Below are 15,652 nucleotides of genomic sequence, written 5' to 3'. Positions count from 1 at the left end.
GAGGTTTCCAATCTGAGCTATTTACTTGATTGTATATCTTTCTTGATCTTGAAAGGACCCTCAAAAAGCCTAAATCTTACCAAGCTGTTCATTTTCTTGACATCCTATGATATTGTGTGGTTTTTTATATAAATAAAAACATAAAACCTTGGTAGAAGACCAGAGATGTTGTCCTGTAAGAAAACACAGGGCGTGTGGAGCCAAATTCCAGAAACAGTGGTAATATTTTTCAAAATGGAGCTCCTGAGGGTTTTGTTGACTAAACATACACATATAAAACTGAATAATCTTTAGTACATTCTGAATACTTAAAATATATTAAAATTAAAAAAAAAAAAAAAGAAAAGAAAAGAAAAGAGGATAGAAGCAACAAAACACCTCATCCTTTGCATATACTTTTAATGAAACCAGTATCTCATCCTGGTTGTTTTCTTATGTTGTTTTTGAAAAATGGAAATAATTCCTGCTAACAGGCACAACTGAAAATTAACTGTTCAAGCTCAAATGTTTTCTAAGCGTGCCAAGAACAGACCATAAAATGGGAAAATAAAGAAAGAGCACTAATTACTTTATTTGTCTCCTAAAACTAAACTAACAAGTAAAAGCCTTTAAAGAACACCGGTCAGAAATACTGATATCAAAGGAAAAGACTGCTGATAATCCCGGATTCATTCGCGATGATTTATTCCATATTTTATTGCACAATTTATAAAAGAGAATTGCAGCAATCAGAGCCCTTGCGTCGCTACCAGAGATTAAAAGATTTTCTTATCAGACAACTCAGAATTGTGATGATTCACACCTTCATTATTTCTTGAAACACTCTTCCAGCGTCCTCCAGAAGGTACAGCAAAGGTTTTGCATGACTACATCCCTTAAACCAAACAGTGCTCATGTCGTTTTCCCACGGTGCTCAGGACAAGCCAGGGGTGAAAGAGTAACCCTTTTAAGCCAGTTAAACAACCGTCATTATTTTAAAATAAATGAAGAGGAGCCGAGTTATTTATGACTCCGCGCTCATGTTTTATGCATGCCTTACCTCGGGGACATTCGATAGCCCCCCACAACACTTTGTTGGCTCTGATCTGCAACAAGTGTTTGCCAAGAAGGTCACACTGGCCCATTCACACCGAGAAAAGGTGAGATTTGGAGACACGGTAAAGGAACAGGACAAATGGGAAGACACTGGAGAATTATTTTCGCTGCCAGGGTTTTCCACACAAGCACAAAACCTGGGTCAGGGAGGGTCCTTTCAGTTAGAAGTGAGTGCCAGGTTCTCACTGCCAGGTTAAGTCAAGGATATGCCCAGCCTTGCTGAGAGCCTGGAGGAGAATGAGCTACTTGCAAGGAATTTCTTTAAATCAGCAAAGAGGAGCCATCACACCCACAGAGAGTTTTGTGGGATTCCCCAGCCAACCATTGACACAGACCAAACTGGCCTTCAGAGTCTGCAAAAAAGATGGAAACTCAAACCCAGGGATAAAGCACCTGAAATTGTGAGGGGGTGGTCCAGGAGAGACCTTTGTGTTTTGTGCACAGTTTTCTGGAGAACAAGAGAGCTGAGCAGCTGTGCTTGAGAACCAGCTGTACCCAAATGTCTTGTTCTTCACAATTGCTCCACAGCATCTTCATGTGAAATTATATTTTGGTTCTGTAACAGGTTCTGTAACCTTCTCCAGATGTGGCTTTTACCAGGAACATCAGTCCTGCCTTGGTAAAACCAGGTATTACCTAGTTACTTGGTAGTTACTTGGTAATTACTCAGTATTACCTTGCAAAGAATGATGAGGGGCTGTGTTACAAGTCCTGACTTAAGGACTGTGTTTTTTAACCCCACATTTCCCTCCTTATTAACCTCAAATATGCCCCCAGAGGAGTCAAGGACCACCTCTTTTCTTTTGTGCTCTCTCCCACTAAGGAATACTGAGAAGAATTAGAGTTGGATAGTGGCAGTCACACTGGAGATGTCAATCCTGATGCCCAGACTCAGGGCTGACAGGCTTTCTCCTGCACATAGTCCTGCAGCAGGAAGGGTGGAAGGTCTCCCTATGTCCTACAACACACATACATGCTCTGTTCAGGAGGCTGCCAGCTCTGTTTTGAACACAGAATGTGCCCAACTACACATAAATTGGTGTCCACTGGTATTTCTGTTGTAATCTCATTGATTTGTGTGGCTCATGGAGACTTGTAGTGAACCAAAAACAAAAACACACCTCTGTAACACCTTCTACCCTGAGAACTCTCCAAAAAGGTCTTTCAGTGACTTTCCAAACTCCATTTAAAGTTTCTTTTTAACTGAGAGTTTCATGGGTGAGATATTTAACAGAATGTGACCCCCCTAGCTCATTTAGCTTTGTAGACAGTGTATTGTGCTTGAGTCTCTCATCCATTCATGCACTTGTATTACCTCATAAAGGTATTTTTTAGAAATAAAACATGAATAGGGAGATTTCTTTTTTTTCAACCTCAGCGATTAGCTGGAGATTAGAATTCAATTGAACAGTTTAGTTAAATATGGGTTTGTGTGTGTTGATATGGCTCCCCATTGTCACTGCAGGTATGAGAGGTTTGGCAGTTTCCCAGCTTGGCTTTCCAGTGGGGGTTCATAGCAATGCAAAAAAGCAATGTCCCACCTTTGGTTTTAATTCAGTAAAATAAAAAGAAATACTTCTCAGAAAATGCTTATTGAAATCTTGCCAGCTTTAATAGAGAGACATTTGCATGAAACATGAAACTTTTTGTTTGTTCCAAAGCTTTACCTTTTTTTTTTTTTTTGGACAGAAATGTCTGGTTTTACTTGATTATACATATATAGTTAGGGTTTGTTCCCCCTTCAAGCTAGCTCTGAGGAAACAATATTAGAAGAAGAAATAATTAGGGAAGCCAACAGTCAGCTGCTTTCTCTGAAGAATATTGGGCAGATGACAAACCCACTACAACATTTGGCACACTATTTATGGGCAGGAAATTTTAACAGAGAAATGAGAAATGACACTCTGCAAATCATGCTGAAGTTCTATGAAAGTTTTTTTTTTTTTCTGCTAAAACTGAAGGACCATAATGACAGACAGACAAAAATGAACTTCTGTGCTTTCTCCTTGTCATGATGGTAACTCATATTTTTCTTAGTGTGAGATATCTCTTTTTTTCTGAGCAGTGACAACATTTACAAATGGTACTCTAAATGAGAAAGATCTTTGGAATAATGTGTTCCAGGTTAGCCTATCATTACCAATAAAATACCTCTGATTTGCACAAAACATGTAATTTGAGAGGGTTTTTTTCCCCCTGCTGGTGTAACTCCTTTGCTCTTTTAACTCTCAAAACCACAAAAAAACGCTCTCAGAAATATTCCCAGCTGCTCAGGTCATGCTCAGCTGTGCTGATACCAGTTTACAGCGAACACATTTAGCACATTAAGTCTTGATTACATGGCAAAATTGGAGAGTTGAACAAACATCTCCTCATGCATTAGGGAACTGCACAGCTCCAGTAAGTCCTGAGGCATGACAGTGGAACTTCCACTTGCTAAATACACAAAGTAGAGGCAAAAAAAGCCCAAAACTTCTCTCTGTGTTCCCCATGGAGCAACCAGCACATGGTGCAGATGGGCAGCAGGGTCACTGCAGCTGAGGGATGGCACAGTGTCATTGCTCTGTCCTCTGCTCCAGCTCTGCTGTGCCCCTGGAAATCTGACCTTGAGCCCATGAAAGCAACAGCAGCAGCAGCACAAAACACATCTCCATCCCATTAATCCCAGGCCAGGCTGAAGGCATGTGATGAAGGAAATGCAGATGCACCTACAGTGCACAGCAGAGCAGCATTTCCCAAAGATAGGGATCGCAGCTGGTGTCGTGTTACAAACTCTGCACCCGGAGATCCTTCCTGCCAACATCTCAGCCATGGCCAGGAAGGGCAGCGATGCAGGTTCAGCTCTGTGTGCCGCCAGAAACCTGACTTCACACTCCTGTCTCCTCTGTGACCTGACTAACCTAGCAAGTGACAGCCTCGTTATAAATATCCAAGAATCATGAGGTGGTCACTTTCCCACTGTCACAGCTAATTAACTTCTAGGAATAACTATGGGAACTATTTCATTTCACCATCCCAAACATGGGCCTGGAGTGGATGTGTGTGTCTGACTGAACTGGCTGAGAAAAAACAGCCCCTCTGTTAAACATCAGGGCAGGTATAAAATACTGTGGGTATGTGCCACTCTGCAATTTGCTAGAAGCAGCACCAAGATTTACAACACAGTTTTCAATCACATCCATCTCCATTTTCAACCTCTTGCACATGGCATACTTGTGGACAGAGAGATATCAAAGAGTTCGTCTGTGTAAAAGCCTCCAAAAAGTGACTGCATTCCTAAAAGAAGAAAAAAAAGTGTATACAGACTGTCATTTCAGTTTAGAAAAATCTAGGCATAACCTCATAATTAGGAACAGCTAAATTGCCTGCTCTTTAGTCAATGGCGAAAGCAGAAATTTATTTTGTTTAATAAACTGCTCTTAATGATTACTGTTTGTTTGCTTCCTAAATCTCAGAGTAATCATGCACTGCAAGTGGAAAATGCTGGTGAGGAGGTTTGTCTCCCGAGCTTAAATGACAAAAAAATCTTTCCAGTTTTCCAGTTTTCGGGAAACTTTTCTCCATAGCTCCTCACCATTGATCTGTGAGCCTCCTGCCAGCTCCTGGTCAAAAAGGGGAACCTTGACTTGTGGGCATGGAGGGCTGCCAAGAACATGAAACCAGCACCTATATCTCGGGGACACCAGAAAGCTGTAAACTGGCTGGATATAGAGCAGCAATTGTTTTATAATAATTGTCCACCATACCTGCATCCTGTTCCTGTTCCAGCAGTTTACAATGGATCAATGTACCCGAAGTGTTTGTACCCAGATGAACCTGGGGCAACCAAGTTCAAAAGGCTTTTTCTTTCCCTCATCTGGAATGGCCCAGAAAAAAAAAAGAAAATAATTTTTTTCTCCTTTCAAAGAGAGATTACAAAAAAAGCAACCATCTCTCTCCCGTTCTGCCCACATGCTGGAGCACAGAAAGGACAGCACAGGTATGGGTGGCAGGAAGGAGGTCACACCATTCCTGATTTCCCTTTTGCAGAAGATTTTGGAGCTGCAGGGTGGCTTTGCAGACAGCTTTCCAGGAACTGCCAGCTGGAATGCCAATGCAGAGAAGTCATGCTTTGCACAGAGACATATGTCCTCTCACACAGATACATAAAGCCTCTCAGCTCGTTGCAGGAAAGGTTTTACCCCAACAGCAGAATAAGTAAGGTGTGGAAATTACCTGAATGCAAAATCCATGTGAAGATCAGCCCCTTCGATTTTATCACGGTAGCAAGGTGATCCCACTCACAGCTGGGACAAATGCTATTGCTTCTACTTCACTATCTGGTGGCAAAAGCTATTTTAAATTCATAGACAGAAAAAAAAATGACAGAGCTGAGAGGTTGAAGTTAGAGTGAGCCAAGAGTAGGAAGTGCTGCACATTGTATCCTAGAAACAGCTTTCAGTTCCTCGGTCCTTTTCAGTTATTCATTGTGGAAGGGAGGTTGGAAGAAGTGGTGCAGATAAAGTAGATATCAGCTGAATTTTTGCCAGGCGGTCATTAATCCCTAAAACTTCAATCTTATTTTCATTAAAATTTAACAGCAGAGACATGCCCTGGACTACAGAAACATAGCTGAGTTTGAGCTTCAGGAATGTGTTTGTGTGTACATGGGTGGGAAAAAAAAAGCTACAGCTGGATGGAACAGCCTGAGACATTCCCTCACCTACAGTGCAAAAGGATGAAATTATATAATATATTATATCATTATATGCTTTTTTTCTGTTTAAATCTGTAGTTTACACCAAGAAAACACATGTGTGAAAGACTGAAGACATTATGATTCAGGAAGCATCTCTTTACCCAGATGAAGACGAGGATGGTTTTCTCCAAAGGAAAAAAATTGGATTTTTTTCCTCATTATGAAAGAGAATCTCATCATGATTTAATGGTGCTATGAGAAAGAGTGCTTTGCCTTTGAGAGTCAAACAAAGCTGAGTGAGAATCCAGAAGATTTAAAAGTAACCTTGGAATGATATGCAGATGCTGGTTAAGATGTAGACATGCCTGAAAAAATATCCAGCCCGTCCTTCTAAATCTTCTAACTTCCAAAACACATATCAAGCTTAAAATGGAGTAAAAGTTCTGCATATCCTTAGTGAAATCTAAAGTGACAAGGAATTCACCTGTTTTCTCTCCCCTTTGGAACCAAGTCAAGATTGCTTTGGTGAGAGGAGCTAGCATGTTTTGCAAGTTTATATCATATCCAGTGGGGAGCCAGTGATTAAAAAGGCATCATCCTTTTGGGGTTTAGCTTTATCCAAGGCTGAACCTTCAAATAGAGATTCCAGTATGTAGGAGGGGAGGGAAATCTAATTGAGGAAAAGGAGAAGAATGTAGCTTGCAAATTCAGAACTATTCCATCAAAGATAACTAGATCATCTTTTTCATAGCAGGAATTAGAAGTGACAGATGGTCTTGCTGCTGAACCAAAGGTGTAGAAGTCCTGAGATTCAATCTGTATTTCTGGCTCTGAAACAGATTTCCTGTGCAAAATAGGGTAAAAAAGCAGCATTTCAGTAATGGCCAGCCTCTGCAGAGTCCATCTGAAACAAATAAACCCTGATTTTTAGAAGAGTGGTCTGCAAGCCCCAGTTTACTTTCAGTGGGAGGGACAATGTAAAGGCACTGTGAAAAAAAAACAGCTTCTTTCTCACAGATTGGATTTAAAAAGCTGAACATTTTAAAATGCAAAAGCGGTGCCAAGATCTTGAAAACTCTGACCAACAGTGTTTCTGAGTGGTGGGTTTACATCTGTGAAATAGAGACATTTATCCCCTTTCAAAATCCCTGTTCATTCACAGGAAAACATGACCTCAGGCAGGAGAAACAGAGCAGAGGTGACACTACTGTCAATACCTACAGGTAAGACACCTTTTACATTTTCAATTATATAAGCCTGCCTTCAATTAAACCTCATCAGCTTTGTTCACATGAACTGAAATTGCCTATTATGGTGCTGAATTGCATTAAGCGTTGAATTTGAATTTTATTTCTGTATGCAGATATATTTTTAGTTGGCTTATGCTCTTCACTCATTTCTGAAAATGGTAAATTGACTTCACTTTTTTCTCTAACATTAAAAAAAAATACCACCATAAAACTAGAACTCTCCAGCAACGCTGTGCTTTGGACCAGAAATTTGAATTTAGCAAAAATATGGATAAAAATCCTGCTGATACTTGCAGCCTCTGTGAAAATCTGCTCAGGTTGTGCTGTACAAGACTCAGAGGTCCCAAAATACTCGCACATAGTCACAGCTGATGGGGATGAGCAGGACATCCCCACCCTGACATCTTCCAACAAGCTGAGGGTGCTGCAGCACCGAGCAGAGGAGGTGAAAGTGATTTCTGGTGCACTCTGGTCGCTCCCATCCTGCTGCTTCAGCGAGGGGGAGGAGGAGAACTCCAGCTGACATGGAAAAGGAGCTCAGGAGAGGATGAGGAAAAGAGGGGCTGAGGGGGAGCAGTTCAAGCTGCAGAGCAGAGGAATGGAAACCTTCCATGAGGACAAAAGGTCTGTAAAGAGGAGGCAGCAACTGGTACAAGAAAAGGTGCAAAATGAGTCAGCTGAGGAAAGATGGCACTGGGAAGAAAGTAAAAAATTAAACTGAAACCTGCACTTCTCTATCAACACCATGAATCACAAAAAAAGCTCCCCATGGGCTTCTCCATCGAGTTCCCAAATAACCTCCTGGCTGATCAGCCTGTTACCCTAATTGGTAAAGATCTCTACTTGGCATCTAAATTCTAAAACTGTTAAGGGAGCACAAAGGCATAAATTTAGCTCCAGATGATGGATTGCTTTTTATCATTTTGCTGCATTTTAAAACAGCATTTTTTTTTGGGAAAAGATAAGGTTGTGAAATCGAGTTCTGTTAGAATTTAGTCTGTGCTAGGATTAGAGGTTCTTGTGCAGATTTAATCTGACATAGCAAATGTGTATTTTGACACTGTCTTCATTCTTTAGGTATCTGAAAGTTACATTATCTCACATTATCATTTATACTGAATTTTTTTCTTTCCAAGTTCATATGTTTTTTTCTGTATTTTCTAGAGTGAAGGCTTTGCACAAATGGCATGTAAAATTCCTAGGACATATTTAGTGAAAATTAGCTTCTACTGCTGGATCCCTTCTCTTCCACTTTCAAAAAACTTCCATGAACCTTCATATTTGCTGAATTACAAAGCAAAAATAAAACTCAGAACAAAATTTCCCTTTTTCTATTTTTGCAGCAATAAAATAAAATAAAATAAAATAAACCAAAATAAAATAAAATTCTTTCTATCTATTCTTATTCGAAAACAATGCTCTTTGTAAAACAAATCAAAAAATTACACGATAAATGAATGGAAAATAAAAGTACAGTCTCCTGCCTCCTCACGATCCTTTGCTATATTGCCAGGGAGAAGCTGAGCACTTGCTGCCCTCCAGTGGCGTCCTATTTTGCCTTCCTACAGGCATTCACAATGGTGCTTTATCCTTTTCATAGTTTAAGTTCAGAGCTTTTTTGAAAGAAAATGGAAAGCTTGGAGCAAACAATTTGATTCACAAAATATGTGGTTTAAAATGTATATATTTTTTTCTTTAAATATTAGAGAAATCTTTGGCCTGAATTTGGAAATGCTTCCTCTCTGCTCTACTGCATTGTAGGAAAGGATGCTGACATACACAACCACACAAAGTGTGGACTCCAAAAGACCTAAATGTTGTTGATTATTCTTTTGTGGCTTTGAGTTTTGGGCTATGCAAAACAAACAAAAAATACAGTCTGAGAAAAAAATGTTATTGCTTAAAAAGGCAACTGTAATGGGGAAAAGTTGAGTTTGTCATATCTTTATTGGAGATCATGTTGAATTACTGACAATGGGCTAAAAATGAGTCAGGGAAAATGGGATTCCTATCACACTCCAGAAGTGGATTATAACTGACTCAGGAGCTAATTCAGCTGCAGCTCAAAGACAGCTGGGTCAGATTCTAACTCAGCCAAAATGAGCAATAAGAATTATGTCTTCACACTGCATTACAAGAGAAAATACACTCTTTCCAAATTTACTCCAAACACAAACCTTCTGTAACAACACACATGCCTTGTTGCAATCTTCACCTACATTTCCAAACCAGCACCAATTCCTATTGACTGCAGAGTGTTCAAGAGCTCCCTGGGCTGGAGTTTGTTTAATTCATGCTCAATCCAGGAGCATTGAGGAGGTGCAGAACTGCCTTGTTCATCAGAGTATTAATGTGCCTCATCAGAGCATTCAGGGGCCGTGTGTGCCAGGCCCCAGGGTGGTGTTTCAGACAGGCACAAAGCAAACAGATGGTGCCTCAAGGATAATACACACTCTTGGATACAAGGAAATGCAGCAATCAAACATAATGCAAAACTGGGGGATAGGACTGGGACAAAAGGAGCGAGGAGAGCAAGTTCCACATGGTTCCCCATGTCTTTATGCAATAAAAAACATCTGCATATTAACATGAAATAACCACTCTGGACGCATTTATATTTTCCTCCCTCTCCAATTTTGTTCTAATGTCCCTGTTCCTCTGACATATGTTGGAATCCTATTGTGAAACCAGTAATTTTCAGAAATGTCTGAAAAATAGCAGGTGGGCATGACACGAAAAGGCTAAACACCATCATTTGGGACAGATTCCAAAGGAGATGTATGTTGCACATACTGAAGGGGGGGAAAAAGGAAGGGAAAGGGAAAAAGATGGTAAAGAAAGCAGACTTTTTTATTTCCTTCTAAGATCATACATACCCTGAACTAGGAAAGCTGCATCCTCTTGGACTGCCACTTGGACAACCCTTGTTTTTGCCTCTCAGTGCTGCTGGGAGCCTGGCTGGTGCCAAGGCAATGCCAGGGAGGCATCTCTGCTGTTTTGGGGAACCAGCAGGAGCTGCAGAGCCTGACACAGACAGCATAACACACCAAGCAAAACGTTTCCTAAATGTGCCACTGCTGCTGGTGCTGCAAGAGAACCTCAGCTGCCCCCTCACCTGACTCACCCCTCAAAACCCAGATTTCACCCTGGTGGTTGGGCTTGTCTGCTTTTTATAGAGCTCCCTTTCCTCTCAGCTTGTGAAACTGTGCCATCTTTTGTACCTATTCCCCAATCCATGCAGGAGCACACAGACAGTCTCAGAACACGCTTGTCTTCACAGCTGACAAAGTCCAACATCCCAGCAATCACACTTTGGCAATTTTAGCAACTGCTTCTCTTACATTTCTCCAAAGGGGCAGTAATGAAGCCTAGGCTTTGGTTTACACCAGGAAGAGAAGCCACAGAGATCTCCCACTTCCCTGCATCCTGCCTGGATACCATTTCCCAAACACTTCATTTGTCTGGGGGAAAGTTCAGCACAACAGAGCTGCAATAGAAAAGCCCACCATGTTATGTGATGGGAAAACTTTGGGTAATTTCATGGAGCAACCAAGCTGGAAAGCTGAAGGGTTTAACAGAATGGCTATCATTCCAGTCATTTTGTGAAAACATCCAAGCTTTTATTCTAAATAAAAGCAAGCACCTACTCTAGACTTACAAGTGCTCCATCTTTAAACTCCAATACTTTATGTTCTTATGACAGATTTTAAGATTATATAACTTGCCAACTAACCTAGACCTTGCCTTCGTCACACCTCACCTGGTTTTCTGTGCTAGCAGATGTCATGCAAATATCAAAACATATGCATAAGGAGAAAAATCTGAAATGCCACCAGTGGAAAAACCAGCATAGTTGAGTTCATGAACTGGAAACAAGAAAATCTATCTCCAGACCTGCTTTCTTACAAAAAAAAAAGCCCTCAGGATTCACAATGTGTAAGGACAGTGCTCACAGAGATGTCTGTATCACCCTACTCTATCTGAACCATAACAAAAAAACCCTTCATTTAAAGAAAGGAGTAATCACAGAGTGGTTTGTTTTGCTTTAGTTACTTGAAAGGTTCTTGTAAGTGAAATACAGCATGTCTAATGGTAGATGAAGGAGAAAATAGGGATTTCCTTCTGGTGTTATCAATGTTAAGCCCAGGTCAAGAAACAGAATACGTAGGGAAATCTTGACCTTCTAAACAGGAACATTTCTCCTCCTAAATCCTCCAGTTCCTAATTCAGGCACTGTCAATAATGTTACCCTGAAATTCTTCACACTGCACTGCATGGCACTCACTGCCTTGTAGTCCTGCTCCTGGTTTTGCCACCCCCCCCCAGCATTAACTCATCCCTTTGTTGTTTCAGCCCTTCTTCTGTTTAGCAAGGAAAGAGCTACAGAAAACAGTAAGGAAGGACTCCCCTCACCAGAACTCTTTTAATTTTTTTCCTGCTATACTGTAAAACTGAAAAGCCCTAAATGGAACAGTTTGATGGAGGAGGCCAAGAAAGCAGCTTGTGTTCGTGCTTAGATGGAGAGGAGCAGAACTTGCAGCATCTCTGCAAATAATATCCCTGGCAAGGAGTGAATATAGTTTCAGAGACTCTGGCTCTTTTGCTATTCCCTAATAAATGTATGAGAAGCACAGCACCAATGGTCAGTCAGGCAGAACACACACCAGAACAGAATTTATGATTGAACAGGCAAACAAAGCAGCATTTATATTTCTGAGTCGACAAATCTGGTCAAGCACTGGAGCAAGAGCAACAACAATGAAGCCCATAAACAAACCTATTCACAGGGAGCAGGGCAGAGAAAAGAAAGGTGGAACTTTCACTGTCTTGTTGGCAAGAAAGGACATAGAAGACACACACTCTTGCCAGGAGTTAACCCAAGGCCAACCATGAACTTCCATGACTCCTATGACAGAATAGAGGTCTTGAACTAGAAGTTAAGCAGCAAAATATGAGCTGCATACTCATGTTATTGACCTGAGAACTCACACATCAACACATAACTTGGAGCTGTTAAAAGTTCCTTAATTAAAGGCACATTTGTGGCTCAACTTACTCCAGCCAGCAGGAGAGGTTCTGGTTTGAAAAGCAGACAGGCAAGATCCAACCCAGGAAAAGGCATGCAGAGAGCAAGAGGAGATAGACTTGCAAGAAAAAAAATCATGCTCTGAGCACAGATTCTTGCACAGAACAAGGTGAAGGACCAGCAGCTGGCCCAGAGTGGAGGTGCTGCAGTACAAAGCACAATCCACACAAGGAAGTACAAAAAGCAAGGTGAAAACTACCCTGCCCACAGGGATAAGGAGCCTCAATGACCTCCTCTGGTCAGAAGGGGCTGAGTCAGGCATAAAATAAGCAATCAAAAGTCTCCATGCTGGAAATGCTAGGAAGATCTAAAAGCACATAACTGGGGCAAAGTGAAAGTCCGTGTTCCTCAACACTGTGCTCAAATATCAGGCAAAAAACAGGAAAGAAAACTCCAGAGCACTACAAAATGCAGAAAGGTGATTTAAGGTGCACAGTTCTACTTTATTCCTTGTCTTCTACTAAATATAATTGTAAGTCTTACTGTTTAATTTTGGAACACAACAGTGGCTCTGGATAAGACACTGAATCATGTCTACAGTTTAATTTCTTATCTTTTCTATTGTCTTGCAACACGACGTTGGCAGATTATTTTCTTCTCTACATCACTACTTCACCTCCTAAATTTGGCTATTCTTGAATACTTAGATAAGAGAAATTTCCTGTCAAGGAAAAACTCTCGTGAGTTTTCACAGTGTCTGATATAATGGGACCTTAACCCTAATTTATACCTCAAGGTGCTACTAAATTTGAAAATGGTCACTTACATTTTAAAATGTCTGAATGAATCCACTGCTGCAGAGGGAGCTTCATATTAATGTAGAAAAAGCAGGTCATTTTACCAAATAAACATTATTTGTAAACCAGGCAGAACCAGCCAGCTGATGTGAGAGAACAGCCCAACATGGGGACTATCATGACCACACCCTGCAGGGCTGATTTCATGGTGTGAGGACACAAATTCAGCCCCTGAACCTGCACCATTGCCTTGAGCTTTGCCAGTGACTGCTGTCATTTCATGTTGTGGTGGTTACTTGTGACCTTCTGCATGAGTGAGACCCCAAAGTGTCTTTTGAAACAGTGACCTAATCACTATAAAGAAAAATGCTTTTAAAATCTAAGTGTATTTATGTAAATCTTGGCCCAATTATTTATATTTTTTTCAGACATTTGTGTGTATATATATATATACTCACACACACATATATATATGTGTGTGTTTGCATTTCTCTCAGTAATAATTATTCTTTTTTCCAAAGAATTGTAGGAAATAAGATGCCAAGTATGAAAGAGAGAGGAAGGCAGCTGGGTTGAAAGCAGAAGGATCTTTGTGTCCCATCAGAAAGCAGAGCTGGTGTCATTTTCTACAGTTTCACTCGGTAGCCTTGGTGGAGACCTCCTACATAAAGTTTTACAGTAGCACTTCAAAATACCACCATGGGAGACAGGAAGATGGTGAGGAAACAAATATGCAGAAAAGGTAACTGGAAACCAGATGAAAAAGCAATATAAAAGCACAGTATGTCTGTGGTCTCTGCTGTTTCTATTCCTCTCACCAATATGTGACATTAGGTAAACTGATTTATAGCTCCATCTGTTCATTATTAAAAACAACTGACCAAATTCCTGGTCTTAAAAAGATGCTACCAGCTCTAAAAATTAGGCTACTGCAAAGTATCTTCCTTTTTGCTCACTCTGGAATTCATTTGCCTCTGATAAACAGCTATTGATGCAAGATAAGAAATGCTCTATTCTTTCACATCTTTCCTGGATCACTGGGTGAGTGAAGGAAGAGGGGCAGGTGGTGGGGATTATGGACTTCAGCAGATCAGGGAGATCACTTCATATGACAGAAAGGGTATTTCCAGCTATGGACCAATAATGAGAGATAAAATGAGGATTTCTGACATTTTGGATACCATTTCAAATCACTGTTGCATTTATTTAAAAAAGAAATTTAAAAATCAACCACACGAAATTCAAGAGACCTTGAGGTCTGCCAAGGATTTATTCACTGTGTGACTGCAACCAAGTTCATTCCCTTCCAGACACTTCTGTTTGCTTTGTCTTACCCATTTCATTTCTTTGGGGCAGGGATTATTTCCTTGTCTGCGTTTTCACAGAAATCAGAGCAAGGGCACTCCAGTCTTGAATGATATCCTTTGATGATATTTTAATAACGATACCTAAAGATTTGTTTAGACCAAACGGGCTCGAAGTCTTCCTACCAGCAAGGAAGTTAAATGCTGGTTTTGGTTAAAGACACTTTGAATATATTCAGGGCTCTGAACCCACAGACATCTCGACAGAACCAATTTAACCACTGGTAGCCCCTCAGGTGAGAAATGTAATCTGCTCCCATAAAGCAGTTGCAGCATTTCCTTCCACACAAAACTCTGCTGCCCACAGCAATTCCTCACTAGTCTGCACAAACCTAAGCTGACCTACAGATGCTGCTGAGGCAGGGAGATGACACTGAATCAGTTGCATGGAAGAAAAGATAAAAGAAAAAAAAACCAGAAAAACCATTCAAGCAAATAATTTTTAATAAAACCATCAAAACACAAATATGATGGGAAATGCAACACTCAAAGGAAACTCTCTGAAAATATGCAGAGCAAGTTATTTTCTTTTCAATTAAATGAAAGAATAGTAACTACTTCAAAGGAGATACTTTAGCAGAAACTCAAGTCTTCCCAAATTTAGTTAATGTATGTAGTTGCCAAGTTCACCTATTTCATTACCAATGGAAAAGTGGAGGGGTTTTCAACATCTAGTAGTTATGAGTATTACATATTTTACCATTAGACCACATTCACAGAGTTTTCTTATTTGTGCCTCACAACTGATTCTTTAAAGTGTGCAATGTATACTCATTAAAATGCTGGTTAATCAATGACCACACATTCCATAAAGGGGTGGGGGAAATGGAGATATTACAGACCAATTGTCTATTTAGAATTAGATTTCCCAATCTAGGTTTATCTCCACATTTTCAACTGATTTCCTTATACAGATCCCACAAGCTGCTCATCCCTAGACCCAAAGCAAATTCTGTGCCCATTTCACTTAATTCCTTCACACGTTTATTCATTTCAATACTATTTTTTTTCCACTTCTGACTTTCCAGGATGTTTTCATTTTTTCAGGTGATGTGAATTGTGCCATTCATTCCTGCTGACCTTTACAAAAGTAAGAGGAACCTTCATTTTTACAAGTCTCCCATTAACATTCAAAATGTCTGTGCCACGTTTCCTCTAGCCAGGTAAATGCAGCTGAGAAGATTAAATGGTCGACTTAACTTGCTGATTCCAGCAGAATCATTCAGACTCACTTAAGGTACCCACCTTTAAACTAAATGATTCATACAGTGACAGTGGAAACCAGAGGAATTCCTAATTATTAGCTGAAGTGTTAGTGGTAATGTAAAAAGGTTGTGGATGGTGTCTCGAGGAATTTTAGCTTGTTGGGTCAGCCTTTTTTGGGGGGTTAAAGCATCATAGCAAACCACAGCTTATAACTGTGCTTTATTAGCTACTTCTGG

The 15,652-nt window shown here is 40.4% G+C and overlaps 2 long non-coding RNA genes across 2 annotated transcripts in view; both read right to left on the bottom strand.

The window, feature by feature from the left end:
• Window positions 1-15,652, bottom strand: part of LOC310923334 — a 183,951-nt gene that overhangs the window by 59,495 nt on the left and 108,804 nt on the right. The gene's annotated exons all lie outside the window — the stretch shown is intronic.
• On the bottom strand, window positions 2,418-5,544 carry LOC310906365. Its single transcript, XR_014589391.1, has 3 exons — window positions 5,311-5,544; window positions 4,842-4,951; window positions 2,418-4,371 (listed from the first exon to the last, which is right to left on the bottom strand). It is a non-coding gene; the product is annotated as an uncharacterized lncRNA (long non-coding RNA).

Source organism: Zosterops lateralis (assembly GCF_965231275.1).
Source record: "Zosterops lateralis genome assembly, chromosome: 2".
Taxonomy (NCBI): domain Eukaryota; kingdom Metazoa; phylum Chordata; class Aves; order Passeriformes; family Zosteropidae; genus Zosterops; species Zosterops lateralis.
The sequence above is the reverse complement of the archived record's forward strand: the minus strand, read 5'-3'. Positions and strand labels throughout refer to the sequence as shown.